Raw genomic sequence first — 16,219 nt, 5'->3', positions numbered from 1 at the left:
ATATGTGAAAATAAGTAAAATTCCAGATAATTATGATTAAGAGTAATTGTGTTTTTTCTCTCTTCTAAATATAATGGCACATAAGTGAGTGCAAAGATAATGCTTTCTGCACGGGCGTCTCTGGCGGGGGGGCACGTCCCCCAATATTTTTAAGCACAAAATATTCAATATTTTATTCTAATATAATTATTTACTAACAAGAGAATAACATATAAATAACATTTTTCTTATTTGGAATATAATATTCAGGCTACGAAACGATTATAACAGAGTTCTTGATATACCTCAGGGGCTCAGTGAAGGTAAGCAAAAGGGTAAAAATGGAATCGAAGATAAACAGGTTGGACTAGGAAGTAGGACTACCACTTAAATCAATTTCTTTGATGTGCCCCCAAATTTTACATGCCCGAGAGGCCAGTGACTTCCTGTATCAAATTACTTCTAATTCACAGGGACAGCGGACTTTGATACACAATGGCTGGCAGAAATTGCTGTTATTGCACGAATATTTTCTCATAGTTAAACGTCCAGATTTACAATAATTCATCGAATTAAAACAAGAAATTGTACTTCATTTTTCTTGCCTGAAACGCTCCCTAAGGGATTCTGCAAACTTACTTGCCTATGGTGCATGCCCAAATAATTGCGCACAGATTCATTGTGTGTGTGGAAATTAATTTGCCGTAAAAATATTTTCCATTCAGAAAACACGCACCAACCTATGCTTGGTGACCACTAAAACAAAGTATTGCATGTATTCCGCGCCAGGGTAGAGTGAAATTTATGGGCACACGCGGACGTGCGTTCGTAGCGAGCAGATAAGAAGCGATGGTAAACTATTTACTCTCTAGTGCGTGAGATCTCTGATTCTATTCCAGCTCGCACCAAGAGAATTTTCTGGAGACTCGGGGTTCTATCGTTTCCTCCCACTTTCTTCATTAACCAATTCGTTCATTTCTCAACATTACTGTCTCCCTTAGCCTCGGTGATAAACGTAGGATCTTAAATTAGCTATTTCATTTCATATTTCACTAACTTTCTGTTATAAATGTATTCTATCTTTCCTGTAATATTTTACTTTTTTTCGCCACCCCGAAGTAGTAAGTTTGGACACTGAAATTCTATGCAGGCACTCTCAGCTGATATATTAATTATTCTGTTAGGTTTGTTACTTTAACTTGGTTTCTACCTACAGACTGGAAATGATATAAGATCTATAATTTGACCCAAATATTCTCTGTGTTAAATCGCTTCGCTCGTGTAACACATATATAATAAAAGGGTGTGGTTATGTATGTGTTCCATTATAGCCTGAAATTATTTTGATTCTGAATAGAATTATCATAAATAGGCTATTACTCCAGTTACATTAAGAAATTCTGAAATTAACCTTTGGTAGAACCAGAGAACTACAGTTAAAATTCCACTATTCAGCTAGAAAAGTGGTCGGACTAAGTTGATGACGTCACACTCATGTTATTACGTTGCGCCGTAGCCTGTCTTTCTCGTCAGCCTCGGTGTTCATCGAGGCATGTCATCCTTCTTACGTAATAAGCTAAATGGCCAATGAAGCCGAAAGCCCAGAAATCTAAATCCTACATCCCTAAATATAACTTCCCTTTTCCACTTCGAAATTCAATGAGAAGTTACTTTTCTTACAGTGCATTTAGAATTCTAACCGAATTCTTGCACAAAGAACGTAAGAATCTGCACTGGGTAATATTTTCCGTCTCTTTTTGTGTTACATTGTTTTTCGTATGTATTGTCATCGGTGATTTTCCTGTAATGCTACAGTTTTCATGCAATTTCAAACTTATCTTTTCCGGAGAAGCTTTGGCATGTCGCGTAAATGTTTTTACCTCGGTGTCAGTAATTTATTAATTTGTACTGTAATCTGAAGTAATCGTGTCATTGCTCTCAACAGAAAAAACCAACAACAACTACTAGTAGTACTATAATAATAATAATAATAATAATAATAATAATAATAATAATAATAATAATAATAATAATGCCAACAATGGTTAAATTAATTTATTGACGTTAACTAAGAAGAATAATCTTTTAAGACGTGCCTGAAGTTGGCCCCCTAACTTCTCCCAAATTACACCAAACGTCGCACATCGTTAGTGCATCGTTAGTGCACTAATGACTAACGTTAGTGCTATCGAGTTTGCGAGTTATTGAAGATTTTGGTGCGAGGCCTAACTTCATATTAAATTATTCTCCCGCCCATCCTTGTGAAGACAGATTTTCACCAAACATATCACACCGTTAGTGCATCATTAGTGCACTAAAACACACTAAGAACTAACGTTAATGTTACCATATTTTGGGATTTATTTGAGATTTTTGGTGGGGGTCAACTTCAGAAATATTAAATTCCATACAAATTGATGTAGAAACATGGGGCTAATGGCAACCGTTAGACCATCGTTAGTACACTTAAACGCACTTAACACTGTTAGTGTTACCACATTTTGGATTTTTTGCAAGATTTTTGGTGGGGGACAACTTCAGAATCAACAATTCCATACAAACTGTTAGTGTTTTCTAGAAGCACTAACAGTAAGAATGCACTAACGAATTGCACTAAATTTTTCGTTATCGCTTGAAGTGGGACGAGTTCAAGCTGACCACCAAAGATATTTTACTTGTAGCACTTACACTAATGAAGCACTAACGTTAGGGGTTGGTGCACAAAGAGGCACTAACGATTGTACCATAAGAGATCATTATTGCCTTGAATTTTGCGGAAATATGATACAGTGAAAAATTCTCCATAAATTTCTTATGTGAGTTTCGTGACATGTAATTCGTCATAACTACACTAATAGTGAAACATTAACGAACTTAGTGTTTTCTAGGAGTACTATTTCCTTTAGTACTTAAAGTTGGAGCCAAGTTCACGCTGGCCCCCAAAGATTTTCTAACTGTAGCACTTACACCAATCAAGTACTAGCGTTAGGTGTTGGCGCAGTAAGAAGCACTAAGGATGCACTAACGAATGCACTAGTTTTTTCGTTAGTGCCTGAAGTGGCTGGGGCAGCGTGAACTTGGCCTCCCAAAAGGTTTCTATTTGTAGCACATACACTAGTGAAGAACTAACTTTAGTCGTTGATGCACTAAGAAGCCCTAACGATTCACTAACGATTGACATTAAATTTATCGTTAATGCATCATGTGGGAGCCAAGTTCGTGGACGTCGTTAGTGCTTCATTAGTGTAGGTGCTACCAGTAAAAATCTTTTGTGGGAACAAGTTCACGATGGCCCAGCCACATAAAGCACTAACGAAAAAATAGTGCCTTCGCTAATGCATCGTTAGTGCTCCTAGATATCACTAGCAGCACCAACAAAATAAGCATGAAATTAAAAAAATCTCATTCTACCTCAGAAATTCACCATTTTCTTACCATTTACAGAACATGGTTTATTATAAACCTCAACTGTACTTCCCTTAATTATTCTAGTGAAATTTTTATGCTGTGCTGTGTAGGCTAAGGACGAGGCTTTTAGACACTGGTACGTTTGTTCGAGTGTAGCCAACAAGAGGGAAATAATAGAGAAAAAAGGGTATGTTTCGAAAATTTCCCCCTAAAACCTGAAATTAAAATTTTCTGTAGCTGCCAACACTGTTATGAGACACACAGTCTATCTTAAAATAAGCTTTGGTATCACTCTAATATATCCTACAAGTATTGTGACGATATCTGATAAAGTAAGCATGTCAATAAAAAGTATCTCATTCTACCTAAAAAAAAATCATAGTTATCTTTCCACTTAGAGAACAAGGTTTACTGTAAACCTAAACTGTACTTCCCATAATCATCCTACTGAAACTTTCTGTAGTGCGTTGTGTAAGGCAAAGACGAGGCTTTCAGATACTGGTACGTTTGTTCCGATGTAGCGAACAAGAGGGAAATAATAGACAAAACAGAAAATTTTCTAAAAATTTCCTCCTAAAATCTGGAATTAAAATTTTCTGTAGCTGGCATCACTGCTACCGATAATCGCTGGCAATTTTTCGTGCGCGTCCTAATTACTCCATTTTAACGATCTGTACCCGCATTTGTTAAGTAAGGACAAACATTCGACTGGCGTAAGTTGACTTGCACTCGGACGTATAGGTACGGATATATAAACTAAAATTTCGAATTTTTGCCCAAATTTAGGAAAATTTAATTTCCCTTTTTGGTAACACTGAGCGCAGGCCCATCCAATTGATGTCAAAATTATGTATCCATCCGAGCTATCTACCGGGCAAGTCTTAAGGAGGTCTCTCTTCAACGAAGGAAGCTGCAAAGAAAAAGAAGTAAAGAAAATTCGAAATTCGAAAATTCTCGAATTTTTGACTGGGGTGAAATTTGAGAAGGAAATTCGACACCCAGAAGAAAAAGAAATTAATATTATAAAGTATGGCCCAACCATATTTGGCAAAAATAATGTCCCGATATCTTAATTAGTGTCCACACAGGAGCGGATTAAAAAAGTGACACACCCGTGTGTGCCACTTTGTCCATCTGCGTCCGAAAGTGTTACGAATTTATATTTGATTACATTTTTTGATTACTAACTCGTGTTGTTGTAGGAATTATAGTCTCGAGTAATAATAATATCGTTGTTGCAAACAATAACTTTATAAGGACAATTTTCTCCCGTTTTTACATCTTAGTTCCAATACTGTTGGTGAGAAATTTAAGTGTTTCAAAATGAATATTGAGGTTTTAGTCTTGATAGTACTTACTACATGTTACGTACAATTATAAACAATACATCAAGTAAAAGAACGCCTCAAACAGTTTTTGCTACAAATGTTCGATGTGAGCTTCATTTGTCACACGGCACACATCTAGTCCATAGGCGAGAAAGGTCCATGAATTTTCCGCCATATGGCACAAAACAAGTTCGATGTAGGGGAATCTGGTTTCACCTGTACCATCTCCTGAGGATTTGCTGACAGAGAGATGCGAACATATGAGTGTTCACATTAGCGCTTAGGTGAAATGTCTATTTATCACTGAAGACAACACAATTCAGAAAATCTTCAATATTTCATTTGCGAAATTGACAGGTAAACCGTAGTCTGTAGGCTTTAAACCTGTGGCAACTGCAAAAGGACGTAGTTGCAAGCGTCTCCTTAATATTCTTCACACAGACAGTTGCATTGTAACTACAGATTCAGTCTTTATTAAAACACAAAAGGCTTTCTGCTTTCTAGTCTCCATCTTTGCTACTACTAACTCTTTCTAACGGCAGACAGAGGAAACAATGCATGTGCATGTGTGCGTACAAAACTATTTGAGTTGCTCTTTTATTTGATAATATTTATAATTGTAAGTTAATTGTAATAGATACTACGAAGTTTCAAAACCCTTTATTCATCTTGAAACACCCAGCATTGCTTTAAATTGTGTCATCCTATATTCATGTCTTGTATGTACATATCAGGGCTGGCCCTAGGGCATTTGCCGCCCAGTGCAATGGCATCATGTGCGGCCTTCTCCTTTCTCCAGAATGAACAAATCTTAAAACACGATTTTAAGTATGCTATTCCAGCATGAACAACTAAGGGGAGGAAGAAAAAATACACTCGCACTCAGAAAGGCTTAAATACTACAAATACAATCTCGTTGTGTCTGTTTTTTTCTTTAAATAATACTCTATTTTTGTTAGTGAAGATAAAGCAAACGCACCTAAAAAAATGGTAACCCTTTTTCTAGAATTTAATATCGAGCTTGAATCTCAATATATCAATTTACAATTAAAATGCAAGTAGCTTTTTTTTATCTTTATTTCTTGATTTTACTTCTACATCTGTTATTTTTTTTTTTTTAAAAAAAAAACCTGTTTCCACCTTCAGTGATAAGGAACTTGTTTGTGAGAAGAACTGTGATAACTAACTAAATGGAAGAAGTGTTCGAGAATTGAGTTCTTGCAGTTGACAACAATCAAGAAATTTGTGCTGGGATTTATTTAACCATTTGCTTTAGCATTGTCCATGTGACCTTAAACTAATGCGTCCTAAACATAAATTTATAAGTGTAGTATTGAAATATAAGGTCAGATTAGTATGTGTAACTACCATAATCATGAAGTCTGTTTTCAACAAGAAATATTTAAGTTTAATAATATACTTATGACATATTTTGTCGAACCCTCCAAACTTGCCGCTCCATGCAAATGCACGTGTTACACATTTGGTAGAGCCAGCTATGCATATCATATATATCTAGTCGACAAATTATTTATATATGATATTTAGAAAAATACCAGTAGGCAAATTAGTAGTAGTTTTTACCTTTAGACAAGTTATTTGAATTGTATATTGTTCGTGACAATATTTTCGTTCTTATTAAAGGCCTGATTTCACGAAAAAACAAACTTTCATTTCTACTTTTATTTCTTAGTTGATATTGATGAAAACTCCTGAAACCCGAATTGTTAGAGGTATGCTACTCATAAATTGTAAAATTCTGTAGCGCATCAGTATCTAGCGTTTAATTTGTGATGCATTTTACGGTAATTATACCTACATAAAAATATTTCATACTTGTAAAATTCGTTACAAATGACTATCTGAAAAAAAAAAAAAAACGAAATTTAGAAGAAAACGAGAGGCGATGTTTCTTTCTAAAAAAACGTACATTTCTGAAAAAATACGAACGTTTTTTTTCTATTTACAACACTAATCGAGTTTATTAAACTGTTTAGTAAGACAGATCCAATATTAAGACAACTGCAATTGTAACTTGATACAATTACAAATGTATACAGTTATACAATTATAACTTGATACAATTACAATTGAAACGATTATTGAGCCGATAAAGACATGAAAATCAACAAAGAACTGGAATCAAAGGCCGCGGGTGTTTGTTGACTCTCTTAAGTCCAATAACAATCAGCAAGATCATGATGTTTTTCAACAAGGCATAAAAGAAGTATATGTGAAGACGTTAGATCAGCTGGTCAGTATGCAATCATGATGAATCCATCGCAAGACATCACGGCCACTGATTAGTGTGTTGTGGCTATAAGATACATACCGGTATCTAAAGAAGTGGATATCACTGAAAGAATCACTACAATAATCGAAGTATCTTCTGGAGTGGAAGAAGAAAAATACCATGAAATCAAAATCATGTTTTCCGGAAATGGCATTGACTCCACGAATGGAGCAAGTAACATAAAAGAACTGTACAAAGGACTTTTAGCTTTCTTGAAGAAAGAAAATATGAATCATATTCATGTATGGTGCAGTTCACATATGCTAAATCTGTCTCTGATGTTGCTTCTTCGGTTGAACCAGCAATGACTTTATTTGGGATACTAAAGTTCAGTGATGACACCAGCATTATGTTCTTAGAGGGGCAAAGGAGGGGCAGATACATTTTCGGGGGGGGGGGGCTATTTGCCACACCAAAAATGACATATTTATTACGTTTGACTTATTTTACATTACAAGTAACGTCTGCACATGAAATATTATTCAATGAAACATTTGAAGCCTAAACATAAATTGAATTACTTTCGCGTATGCTACATGTAACACATTCGTCTAGTACTATATGCTACGTATCTCTCTCTCTCTCTCTCTCTCTCTCTCTTTATATATATTTTATGAGAGAGAGTTAAGAAACATGAACCTTACCTCATGGGTGAAACAAAGAGTTCGTGTTTGGGATAATATAGGTATTGATGCCTTAATCTTACAATCACCAAAGATCAAGAAATCTATACCTAAACAGAATGTGTCAAATCTGAAAATTATTGAAAACAAACTAGCCGATGGTGATATCCGAGGAGCAGCCTGTTTACTAATGTCAGATGATACAATAGTAGCCCCTGACACTTCAGTGTTTGAGACGTTGTTGGAGAAACATCCAGCCCACCCTGGAACATTTACTTCACCGAATCTTCCAGAAGATCAAAACAGGTTTGAAAGAGTTTCAATAAACGAAGTTAAAAATGCTATACATTCTTTTCCATCTGGCAGCTCGGGAGGTCTAGATGGTCTTCGACCTTCGATTCTCAAAGATCTTTTATCTTGCCAAATACTCGAATCGAAGGAAAAAGCTATTAAAATCACTTTGTGATCAGTTCAATCCAATTATTTCGGGAAAAATACCCTTAGAAGTTCGACCTTTGTTTTTCGGAGCAGGACTTATTGCTCTTAAAAAGAAATGTGGTGGATTCAGACCTATCGCCATAGGGAATATTTGGCGCAGAATATCAGCCAAAATTATATGCTTCAGAACACGAGAGCCTGTTAAGAACTTTTTGTCTCCCTATCAACTTGGAGTTTGTATTCCCAACGGAGTTGAAGCAGCCGTTCATGCAACCAGGGTATATTTCTTCTCACACACAGCGCTCCAAAGGCTATCGTAAAGCTGGATTTTCGCAACGCTTTTAATGAACTTCGTCAGGACTCCATGCTTACTGAGGTATTGAAATACTTTCCCGCTATATACCCATATGTTCACCAGTGTTACGCTCAACCCAGTAACCTATTCTTAGGCCAAGACACTATTTCATCCCAGAGAGAAGTACAACAAGGTGATCCCTTGGGCCCAGCACTTTTTGCCATAACAATACATTCTTTAGTACATTCGATTAATACTGAACTAAACATCTGGTATTTGGATGATGGGACTATTGCTGACAAACCTGAGACAGTCCTTTCAACGTTAACACATATAAATGAGAAAGCATCAGCTCTTGGCTTACATTTGAATTTCTCTAAATGCAAAGTTGGTTTTCTTGGATCAGATGAAGTCACATCCGATCAATTATTCAGAAGATTTGGAGAAGTTGCCCCAGGAGTACGTCTCCTAAGCAAACAGGATGCTTGTCTTCTGGGTTCTGCTCTCACAAAGGAAGCATTTACAACTGTGCTATCAAACAAAATATCCAAATTAGAATATTTTCTGTCTCGTCTTGACTCGATTTCAGCACACGGAGCTTTTTTTCTTCTACGTGCTTCATTGTCAATCCCTCGCCCAAACTACTTTCTACGGTGCTTTCCATCTTGGAATGAGACTCCACTGCTGAAGAAATATGATCATATCCTCAAAATGGGTCTGGAGTCAATTTTGAACTGCTCCTTGAGTGACGAATCTTGGATGCAAGCATCCTTACCTGTTGGATTAGGAGGCCTTGGTATTCGACGAACCGTTGATATGGCGATTCCTACCTTTTTAGCGTCCTACCACGGATCCCTTCGTTTAATCGAGGCTCTCCTACCTCAAGGCTACGAGCTGGACCCAGATGGGATAGTTGAAGAAGGTTCTACCAAATGGATAAATATAGCAGGTACGGACCTTCCAGAAATCAGCAAAAGAGGTTCTCAGGCATTTTGGTACACACCAATAGCAGTACATTTCCATAAACTTCTTTTACAATCCGTTGCTGTTCCAGAGGATAAAGCTAGACTTCTTGCTGCGTCATCTCCCCATGCTGCTGCATGGTTAAATGCGTTACCTTCTCCCTAATTAGGTCTTCACATGTCTAATGAAAACTTCCGAATCGCAGTAGCCCTAAGACTAGGTTCAGCTGTTTTTGAGCCACATCGCTGTCCAGCTTGCGGGGATCAAGTTACCCAACGCAACCTGCATGGCCTCTCATGCATGAAGAGCATAGGCAGAAACACCACACATTCATCTTTTAATGACATCATTTTGTGAGCTCTCACGACGGCAGGAATTCCTTCGATTCGTGAACCGTCAGGCTGTTGTCGTTCCGATGGTAAACGACCTGATGGCATGACATTAATACCTTGGATGAGAGGCAAATCTCTAGTATGGGATTTTACATGTTCGTACACATTCGCCCATTCAAGCCTCCCATTGACCGTTGTGAATGCTGGAGAAGTTGCTAGACGTAGAGAGGCAGAAAAGGAAAGGGAATACAATAATCTCCTCGATAAATTTATATTTGCTCCAATAGCTATCGAGACCAGTGGAGCATGGGGTTCTAGAAGACTTGATTTTAGTAGAGAGGTAGGCAGACGCATATCTATCGTTTCTGGAGATGTTCGTTCAGCAGCCTTCTTATTCCAACGTATATCTATTGTGGTCCAACGTGGCAACGTTTCGTCAATTCTTGGTACGATGCCGCCTGGAAGGGAACTGGAGGAGGTGTTTTTCTCTAGTACAACAGATACAAGCGAACAATAGAATAATAATAATAATAGAATGTATATATTTTGATTAACTAAATTGATTTCCTTTTTCTTTTGAGCATGTCTATTAATATAAATATATAAATATAGGTGTATATACTACTACATTACTATTAGGCAATTTCGTATATGAATTGATCCATGTAAATGTGGACTTATTGAATGTTTATGAAATTCTGTCTTAATTTATTAGTAAATGTAATTTATATATATATATATATATATATATGGAGAGACAGAGAGAGTGAATTTACGAGGAGCTGCTGAAAATGTCGTAGTCCAGTCCAGAACGAGTGTAGGAACTGGGTAGAAAAATGAAACTGTAGTTTTGCGAAACATATCTCTGTATGTACAAATACAAATTTTCATATTAATAATGAAATTCTTATTGTTTCTCAGGCCTCTGGCGTGATTATTGTGCTCAAACAGCGAATTTCACAAACATCCAGATCCTAACTGTTGTAACATTTTTGTTCCATCAAGGAAAGTCACCGAAGTAAATTAATTAGGAAATCAGTGGAGCACCACGGGACTCTCCTCCGTTATATACAGTGGTGAAGAAGTAAGTGACAGTATAAACGTGTCAATTTCTAAACAAATTATACTTTACACCCAGGATGATTAAAAACAATGATTCTTCCCGAAATCATGGATGCAATTTGTGACATAATTCTTGAAAATTGCAGCATTTTAGTAAGTGGTGGATATAGCCCGGGGCCGGAGGGCCTAGGCCACCCCAGTTTCTGAGTGACCAAAATAATTTAAGCTATCTTTTATATAGTTTTTAAAGTTTATATTAAACTCACGATATACTTATTATAGTCTGAGGTCTGGCTGCACCCCGCTTTCTCAGTTTTTACCTTCTCAGCAAAACTTGTGTCAGAGATTCTGGGCATTTCTTTGGAATTCGTCGGTAGCATAATTCAGAATGGCTTTGGTGTGCGCAAGTTCTCGGCATAATGGGACCCAAAATATCTGTCAGGAGAATAAAAGAGTGGCGCTATTAAGAGAAATCTTCTTCCAATTTGACCGTAATGCCGATCAATTTCGCTCACGAATAGTAACCATAGATGAAATGTGGTTGTACAGCGGGGGACACTTCTGGATAGTACAGCCATATGGAGTTTTACGGCTAAGGTGCTCCACCAACTGAGTCCGAAGCATTTGCCGGAGAGTTTGCAACCAAATTAGCTGTAAAGGAAGGCGGGTGGCATAATCGCCAGGAGCTGAAAATTCCCGTACACTTGGGCGAAATTCCCACTACTGTCTACAGCATCATTTCTCCAAAATTAAATAAATCTTAGACGTGTAGTTCTTAAGGCAAACATATTACTTGATATTTGTCCTATTTGAGACGATAAATTGAAACAAAAAATGAAAGTCCAATCCTATTGCTGTTGGAATGAACTCTCTTTAAGTCTTTGATCTCAAAATGACTTTGCAGAACCTGAATAAATATTCTGTCACTTCAGAGGGATGTAGGAAGAGCGAATGCTCCCCTCCTACAGTATGATAACATATGCTTTTAATCAAATGCTTAGCGAGAGCGGTATAGCGCTTTTATGATTTGAAATCTTGCTCCCAAGCCATCTTATGTCATAATTGACAACATAGGAGAACGGGAGATGCAAATATGATGAAGGGGAAATACACTCACGTGTGCAAATTGAGAATTGGAGACAAAATGATCGGATAGCATCCATATTTTGTCGCAAATTTTGATTTTGTAAGTAGACATGCAAAAGCTCACCCGAACCTGAGAACATCCCATTACCAATTGTTGAATTCAAGTGGAGAACTCAGTTGAGAGCATCAGATGATTAGGGAGGGAGAGAAACATCTTAAGATATGGGGAACGAACAATGTGAAAAAAATACCAACTTCCCCCGACCGGACTCGATCCCTAAACCCATGATTACCAACCCACGCCTTAGCTCACTTAATATTTATTGTACTCTGTCACTATTACATAGCAAAATTACATGGAGACAATATAGGTGTAATCTAGGACCGACCACTGGGAAGAGTGTCCAAGATGTGGTTCTGAGCGAACCTACTCCGCTGTACGATGATAATGGTTATGCATCACAACAAAGAAAATGTTCACAAGCACAACTCATTGCCTCCCGGTCTTTCCCGACAGGTGGGACAGAGCTGCTTGCAAAAAGCCACTGAAAGACTGTCTTTCGAGATCGACTTAAAAATATTTGCGGCGTTCCCTTGTAAAAAGTCAAAATATAAGCATTCATCATTCCACGGCATGGAACGATGAACATATAACAATGTGGTACCAACTAACCAGAGGACCATATTATGTTTGGTTTTTGGGTAATACTGAAATGCAGGAAAGAATAGGAGATCTACGGTAAATAAAGGAACAGGTGTACGGCAGATCAAGCTTAACATACGAAGCAGGAGGTTCCAAATGATATCGGCACCGGAACATGACATGTAGCGATGTTGTAGTGTGTCGGAGTGGCCAACATATTTGCAGGTGAGAATTGTGGTACGTCCAATGCGCAGAAGTCTTTCTTGTGTGGCAGGCAGTTGATGAACTATGGTCGTCCATACTGCTTGTGTGTGCAAAGGGAGGACATTGGTTCGTAGATTTTGCCAAATATGGCCCCATTGTTTATTGGGAACATATCCTGTACCCGGACTCTCACATCTACAAATGACGCTCTCCACAATTGTCGGTATAAGGTTTGGGGAGTATATGTAGTAGGGGAAGCAAGCTCACCAGAATATGTCCATGCTTGAACAAGATTGGTGACATACGTAGGACATAAGTTGCCAAATCTGAAGAAAAGCGGATTCCTTGGTTGAGAGTATTCGGGCCAGAAACATTCGATCCACACCCGTGTATAGTCCATATGGGGCTCAACGTCTTGATACGCATCTAGCATGTATAAAACTTGACTTTTAAGACGAATGTTTACGATTCCAAGGCCCCTTTCGCTGCGAGGAAGATAAATAGTGTTGTGGCGGAGGCGGAAGAAGTAGCTCCGCCAAAGAAACCACATAAATACAGATTCAATTTGGCGAGCGTAAACAGAAGGGAGGGAAAAAGTGCGCGCGTAGTACCAAAGTTTAGCAGCAACATACTGGTTGAGATTGAATCTTATGTATTATATGCAGACCTCGGAACCGTTGTAAGTATAGTATCTGCTTAATCTGATGAATGATAGGACGCCAGACAGCATCCATTTGTTTGCGTGCATCGCTATGAAAAGTTATGCCGAGTACTGTTGAAGCATCAACCGAGGGAATGTGTGAGCGTGAATCAGGTAAGGAGGGTAGGGAGAATCCGTGAAATGACAGGAGTTTCGTCTTGTGTTTATTGTATGCCAAGCCGGAGCACTGGGTGAACTCGTTAGTTATGCGGATGGCGGTGAGCATATCTTCGGGCGTAGTTCCAATTAAGGTAACGTCATCCGCAAATCCGAAGACGTGTAATTGATGGTATTCCGGTATACCGGGAGAGGTAATCTGAGCCAGAGCCCGGAGATAGGTATCTAGAACTATCACAAAGAACCTCGTCGAGATGCTCTCGCCTTGCCGTAATCCGCGTTGCAGAGCAAATGGGTCGGAAAGATGACCATTGATTTGTCCTCGACATTGGGCCGATTGGTAGAGTTGTCTTATGACTTGTTGAAATGTAGGAGGAAATCGCCAGGCGTCTAAAGTTTGAAGAAGAAACCCGTGATCAACCCAGTCATATGCGGAGAAAAATCTATGCCAAGGACTCCCGCTTTAATGCCCCGAGTTTGCACGTACGCTATAAAATCCCGTAACGAACGTAACACATAATAGATGTTATATTTGGGGTGGGTGGCTGCTTGATATGGACTAATATACTTTTGTAATATGGGTTTTAAACGTGCCATCAGAATTTTGGTGAACAGTTTCAAATCGGTAGGCAGTAAAGTGATGGGTCTGTACTCCTGTACAGCCTGGGAAGTGGCGGACTTCGGGATAAATATTGTGATTCCGAGGTTACCGCGGATGGGGCTGTATTAAACAACTTGACTAGGGTATCTGAAAGAAAGGTCCAGTATTGTTTATAGAACGCGTACGGCAGACCTTCATATCCTGGCGCGCCTTTTCCTTTTTTGCCTGGAGGGCCATCCATATTTCCTGAGAAGTTATGGGGCGCATGAGATCACGACCCTCGTCCTCCGTAATCAGTTTGGGAATAATCGACAAAAACTGACTTGCAACATTGGTGTCAGAAGGTCGTGGTTGTACAAATTTATAGTAATACTCACGGAAACCGTTTAGGATCTGAATCGAATCACTAGTGATATCACCTTTCGGGAGACGGAAAGCTACTATTGTAGCCTGTTTTCGCCGGTGCAATAGACGTGCAACGTCGTAAATAGTGACAGTTTCCTGGGCAAGCTTATAATATGTGGTCTCATTAATAAAAGAAGGTATGAGTGTGGGAGCCTGGAGATTTTGGAGTCGTAGTTTGAGCTGTTGCACTGTGCGTTTATTCTGTAGTGAGGGGGCCGCACACCATGCCTGACGCAATGCATTAAAAAGGAATTCAAACATCAACTGCCGATCGTGTCGTGTTTCGTGTCCTTTGCCTTGGAAGAACCGAGGTTTAAGAAATGTCGTCCAATAAGAGGCGAGATCTGGAAAATATTGTTGCATCCGTTCCCAATAGGAATATTGTTGTGCCAGTTCCTCCCGATAACCGTCATGGTGAAGTAAGGATGTATTTAACTTCCAGTATCCTCGTCTGCTAAGGGCTGGCAAGGGTTGATCTGTTTTTATGTGGAGCTTGATCGCTGCATGATCGGTAAAAGATGGTATAATAGTCTGTACGTCAATATTAGTGTGAAACAAGTCAGGAGTGACGTATATTTTGTCAATCCTACTTTTCGAATGTGAAGTACAATGGGTATAGATCCTCGGTGAATTGGAAACAATGACTACATCCCTTAAGTGACAAGCCCGCAAAATTCCAAAAATGCGGCACAAGGAGGGGTGGGCGGAATTGAATCTGCGCTGGTTTCAGTGGTATTCCAATCAGCCATGATTACCATACGAGAAATATGAGGAGGCAGGAATTGTGGCAAACTTTGGCCATAAAATTCAGCCCGTTCCTTCTTAGCTGTATAGCCAGAAGGAGAATATAGTCCGACGACCAGGTGCCCCTGTATGACACAATGAATAATACGTCCGTCGGGGGAGATTGGTATGCCCCAATCCTTTTCTGATAAACATCCCTACTCCAGTGGTGGGTCCTAAATTAGCAAACACATCATAGTCCAGCATATTGTGAAATGAATCATGTATAAGTTCTTGCACACACACTACATCCGGTTATGGCATGTAAGAAATCGTTTTAAATATGCTTTTTTTTATCGTCATTACTTGCGCAATTTAAATTTATCTTGAGAAAGGATAAAGAGTTTATCACAGTCATATAGAGGAAAATTTCGTAGTATAACACTTCTGTGCAATGTCTATATCTACGTAAGTTTGTTCTACTAAAAGTTAATATGAGTCATAAAACTATGAAGTGAAGCAAAAAATAACTTACAAAATCCATGATAGATGTTAATGAATATGTTAAGTGCTGCAGTTAAAATAAAACACATACGTCAACGGTAGATTTAAACACAACTAACACTCAAGGATTTCGTGTTTGTAGAAGTGATAACTAGCGCTGTTCCACTCTGCACTCTTGCACTATTAGCATCGGAGGGCACTTGTGTTATACACACGTGACGTAGAGAAAGTAAAAAAACAAAACAAAAAGGAGGCACACACCACACTACTTGGGGTGAATTCGTATCCATTGACCTTGAAGACCAATACCTTATGTATCTGTGTCGAACACCTGCTTTGGACGAGTACGTGGATCTCGTTCGCAAGACAGAGAGACTTGGCTGCCTTCCAAGTGAGAATTCAGTTCTTCCTTCCGGGATAATGTGCGTATTTTTTGTTTAGAAATAACATTGCTAAATTTAATCCCTTGTGTCTCATGCTGGAGAAACTCGCTTTCAAGGGGTTCAAGATGCTCT

This window comes from Thermobia domestica, chromosome 16 (genome assembly GCF_964235325.1).
Source record: "Thermobia domestica chromosome 16, izTheDome1.hap1.1, whole genome shotgun sequence".
Taxonomy (NCBI): Eukaryota; Metazoa; Arthropoda; class Insecta; order Zygentoma; family Lepismatidae; genus Thermobia; species Thermobia domestica.
This window is presented reverse-complemented; position numbering follows the sequence as displayed.